The sequence below is a fragment of the Apodemus sylvaticus genome, chromosome 15 (genome assembly GCF_947179515.1).
Source record: "Apodemus sylvaticus chromosome 15, mApoSyl1.1, whole genome shotgun sequence".
NCBI classification, from domain to species: Eukaryota; Metazoa; Chordata; class Mammalia; order Rodentia; family Muridae; genus Apodemus; species Apodemus sylvaticus.
In genome coordinates, this window is record NC_067486.1 from 35,080,605 (window position 1) to 35,086,150 (window position 5,546).

Genomic DNA, 5,546 nt, shown 5'->3' on the forward strand with positions numbered 1-5,546 from the left:
ACCCAGAGGATTCCCCAGCATGCAATAAGGACACATGCTCCACTATGTTCATAGCATTCCTATTTATAATAGCCAGAAGTTGGAAAGAACCCAGATGTTCCTCAATGGAGGAATGGATCCAGAAAATGTGGTATATTTACACAATGGAATACTACTCAGCAATTAAAAATGAATTCATGACATTTTTAGGCAAATGTTTGGAACTGGAAAATATCATCCTAAGTGAGGTAACCCAATCACAAGAGAATACACATGGAATGCAATCACTGATGAGTGGATTTAATTAGCCCAGAAGCTCTGAATACTCAAGACACAATTAGTATATCAAATGACTCCGATGAAGGAGGGTGGAGAGGGCCCTGTTCCTGGAAATGCTTGATCCAGCATTGTAGGGGTGTACCAGGACAGAGAAATGGGAGGGGGTGATTGGGGAACAGTTGGAGAGGAAAGGGCTTATGGGACTTATGGAGAAGGGATAACCATGAAAGGGGAAAGCATTTTGAATGTAAACAAAGAATATAGAAAATAAAAACAAAAGAATGCAGTTACAGTGCCTATGTCACTGTAAATCAAAAAAAATCAATTCAAACTGGATCAAAGATTTAATTCAAAGCTAGCAATATTGAAACTGTTAAGGCAATTGTGGGTAAGTACTCCAGGACATAGTTGTAAAGACATATCTCCAAGTACAACCTATAACACAAGAAACAGCCCTAAGGAATGACAAACAAGATTGTTTGAAAGTAGAAGACACCTAGATAGCAAGAGAAACAATCAGCAGACTGAAAAGCCTACAGAAAGAAGACATCTTTGTCAGATTTAGGTCAGATAAGGGATTAAAGTCAAGGCTAAATAAGGACTGGGGAAAAAACTCTAGAAAAAAACAAAAGTGAAGTCAGTTAGTGGGCTGAGGATCTGAACAGATACTAAGGGAAGAAACAGAAAAGGCCAGGAAATACTTTCTAAACTGTTTGACACCTCAAACTAATAGAGAAATTTAAATTTAGATTCCATCTCAACCCAGGCAATGGCTACCATCAAGAACACAAATGAAGACAAATGTTTGTCAGGATGTGAAGAGGAAATAGAAATACTAATTCCCTAATGGAGGATAAGCAAACTGGTACAGAAAATGTGGAAATAAATATGGAAGTGACTCAAAGAGCTAAAATCATAACTACATTACATAGATATATGTAATGAATTTTTTTGTTTTTGTTTTTCGAAACAATGTTTCTCTGTGTAGTCCTGGCTTTTCTGAAACTCACTCTGTAGACTAGGCTGGCCTCAAACTCAGAAATCCATCTGCCTCTGCCTCCCAAGTGCCACCATTTAAAGGCGTGTGCAACCACTGCCCGGCAGGAATTTCTACATACAGCCTACATACACACCATATGAAACAACCCAGTTATAAAACTCCTAAACCTCTACCCAAAGGCCTTTGTCCTTTATAGCTAAGATATTGATATTCACGGTCATCACAATTTTTTTTTTACTATATTCATGATAGTAAAGAAAGAAAATCAGTCTTTGTGTCCCTCACCATATAAAGAAATGATGTAAATTTGTTACATGTACACAATGGAATTTCATTTAGTTGTAAGGAAAATGAAATTATGGAATTTGGGGGGAAGTTGATGAAAATTACAATAATGAGTTCATGAGAATTATATTAAGTGAGATAACCCATGCTTAGGAAGAAAAATTGCATGTTCTTTCTCATTTGCAAATCCTAGCCTCTAGTCATTAAATAAGGGTATTCAGATGTAAGTAAATATGGGCAAGGGCCGAAAATCTGGAAAAGTGGTCATGAAACTGAAAATAAATAAATAAAAGCGGCTTTAAGGATGCAGGGAGGGAGGAGACAATAGACCAACGAAAGACTGTGGACCAAAGGATGTAGACTACTTGGGGCAAAAGAGTATATCGAGCAAAGGAGAATAGGAAGATGGGAGCTAGATTCACTCAAAATGAAGAAATTTTTAAAATTCCTTTTAAAATTTTTAAAAGGAATTTTATACTTTGTAAGCTACTATAAAAATAAAATAATATATTTTTGAGGAAATAAAATTTAATCAGTATTACCTACAAACTTGCTATTCAGGCTCTCTTGGCTTAGGTGGGAATTAGGAACAGATTCATTTTTTTCTTTTCTTTTCTGTGTCAACCTCTTCATTAACCATTATCCAAATATACAGAGAACCAATCCCTTTTTTAATCTAAATCATCACAAATCACAGAGTATATACTCTTCCAGTACATGAACATGTCATTTTACTTTCATTGGCGTGGGGACTTTGGGTTTAACAGTTCTATCCTATTTCATGTCCATTCACAGTGGGTTAGGCAAACTTTCTCAACTGCTGTTTTTGGCAGGAATCCTGGGTTAAAGCTAGGTGACGTCTCCAAATTGGCTACTTCTTTTGATGGCTAATACTCATAACCCAAGGAAAAGGATTTTTACACATTCTCATGTTCAGAGACATACTAATTTTTATTTATTATCCTCAGTCCTACTCCCATTACCTCGTTTTCTTTCTCCCGGTTTGCTAATCACACTCTTCAGTGGCTCACTTAAGGGCCACATTCTCCTAGTTCAAATTCCCCCTTTTCTCAGATACTATGATCATCAGCTCTTTTACCTAGGCTTTTTATGATCACCATAAAGTCAATCTTTTAAAAATATATATTAAATATATTCTATCTAGTGTAAGGATGACAACTTTACAAGCATAACTGGGACAATTTTGTGTGAAATTTAAGATGTCATCCATTTCTTTTTCCTCTAATTTTTGTTTAACCTAAATTCTAAGCAGTTTTTGATATAAATCCTGCCATATCAGACAGAACCAGTTTATAGAATTGCATCAGTACATGAACTACCCTTTCAGTCTGCTTATGATTCATGAGGTTCAAGTTTGAGATTTGGTGACCTCATTTGTATGAGTTTATAAAGAGAATAGGGAACTTCTCTGAGATCATGTTAGAGTCAACGCTATTACCAAGTGCTCCCTTACCAGGCACACTCTTTGAGATCTAACTCTGCAGCCTTCCTGCTAGTCCTCAAATGTTAGTTACTTTCTCATAACAAACATTAACATATCTGAGATATTGGGTCTTTATGTCACTGGTGTTTGTGCTTCATATTTCAGAGCATATTCTAGAACAGAACAATTCATAACATGACTGTTGGAAAGTAGGCTTTAAAAAGGGACAAAAATAGAGAAAACTGTAGGTCTAATGACATAGTAGTTCATCCAATTTAACAGCATCTCCCATCTCTTACCAACAGCAATATCATATGAGTTGACCAAGGAATTAATCTATTGAATACTCTATCTAAACTATGTTATAGTCTTCATGATCTAATAATCTTTAAAAATACAAACACCCACAAACACACACACTAGCACTCTTGTCATAACCTAGGCATTTATCAATTCATTCAAGCTGATAATTAATATAAGTATTATAAAAATGTAATAAAAGTAAAATGTTAAAATATAATTATAACTTTCTTGATACTTAACAGTCTTTAATACGGAACAATACAATCACTGTATACACAAAACCATCATATGTGAACCTTGAAGAATGCTTAAGTTATCCCAAATCCAATCAAATGATCAAATGCAAGTTTCATTGGTAACAAAACAGAGGGTGACATTGTTATGAACACTAAGCTTAATAATTTGTCTGAGTTAAGATACATGATTGGGAAATAAAGCATATTAAATTTGTCTAATTTTCCTACTAGATATCAACATGATTTGAGTTTTGTTTCTTCAGATTTCCACTTTCTTCTGTAGGCTAAAGCAAAACTGTTTTCAACAGTCTAGTCAGTAAGCCTTGAAATACGTGAAACCTGAAGTCTATTTTGGCTTAGCCGTCCATTGTGATTCAAGCAAGAGCAATTTTTAAAACCAAACATATCCAGATAATTGCCCAAAATATCTATTTCTCTTGAGTATGTGGACACCGTCTATAACTGTTTCAGAAAGGATTATTTATTTCATTTTAAGCCTGTGATTCCCAGGATAAATTTAATAAGAGTGATTTGTCGTCACCATTGATTAATGGTAAGTGGCTGCTCTAAAAGTTGGCACTAAATGCTGGATTTCGAAATTCAGCAAAATTGTGAATCATTACCTCTTGGAAATTTGACATTGAACTATGCAACAGGACAAGAAACTTCTGGACATCAGATAGAAGATTCAACAATAGAAATGGTTTATATAACATCTTTGTAGACTTTTGCCAGGCATGGAGAAGAATGTACCTGAATCATAACCTCATAAGAATGTTCTGTCAATTATTTATTACCGATAATAAAAATATATGTGAAGCCAACCATATTTGGTTATATAATTCAAATAGTTTAGAGTTATATTCAGAAAAAGTATATGTATGCTTGGCTAAATTTTGCCTTTAAATTTTAATTCTGGCAAATTCTAATTAAATGTCCTGCATTTGATTCTGATTAATCTCTAGTTATTAAGTCATTACACATAATAAATGACACATCAGAATCTACTATTAGATAGTTTTGTATAGAATTTCTAGAGAAAACAAACAGGCTTAGAGGTCATTGTAGACATTGAAATGTCTACAATGAAGATTCTAGAGGACAGTGAGAGTCTTATAGCTTGTCAGACATTAGTAAACTACACAGGATATAAAAAGAAAATATTCTCTACTAGCTTTCTCTCCTCAGAAATGAGACTGGATAGATTATTCTGGACACCATCTATTTCAAAGATTTTATCAAGCATTGTAGTAGGAATGGTGGGGGCACCTCTATGTAAAGCTGGGGGCCGCACATCCTCAAAAGCATCTCCTGCAGGAGGACCTAATTGAGGACTGCCTGAAAGACCAAGGATTGCTGGAACAGAAAATGCAAGAAGAGATGCTTTCTTGGAACCAATGGATGTGAGTGGATGATATTAACGGAGCTTGCTTCAGGATTTCTTACCTGCTCCTGGAGTCTGTGTTGTTAACTCTGTGCAACTTCAACTCCAACCCCCAAGGGTAGGGCAGGTGGCAAGTAGTTCAAGGCACAGGCAGCAAATCATCTTAATTTTTTTCCAAAAATCAAAAAGAAATGACTACTTAACGTGAATTTTATTTTATTTATTTTTTTAGGGGGTCTTCCGACCGGGGTCAAAAAACCTGCTGGACAAACTCTAAAAGAGCTGTAACACTTTTAATGCATTTTATGAAGATGCTGTTACTCTGATACCACAGCCAGACAAAGAAGCAACAACAATGTAAACTAACACAAATGATTTTTCAATCATTCAATTCTTTCCTTTTCCTCTCTTAGACCCTCCTATGTACTCTCCTCAAACCCTCCAGTGCTGCCTGACTCTCAAATTGATACTCTTTCTCATTAATTATTATTGTTATATACTACATCTATGAATCAAGGAACATGTGTTAGAGGAGGTGGAAAGATTGTAAAATACTAGAAAGTCTACTGTGAAACTGTCTCTCCTAGAAATGCCTGTATAAACTAGACTGGAACAATGGTAATATCAACAGACATG

General features: G+C 35.1%; 1 non-coding gene across 1 annotated transcript; it reads right to left on the minus strand.

Moving 5' to 3' along the window:
* Positions 1-5,141: 5,141 nt before the first annotated feature.
* LOC127666463 (U7 small nuclear RNA) lies at positions 5,142-5,203 on the minus strand. The gene has a single exon (XR_007973655.1). It is a non-coding gene; the product is annotated as a U7 small nuclear RNA (small nuclear RNA).
* Between the last annotated feature and the right edge of the window lie 343 nt (positions 5,204-5,546).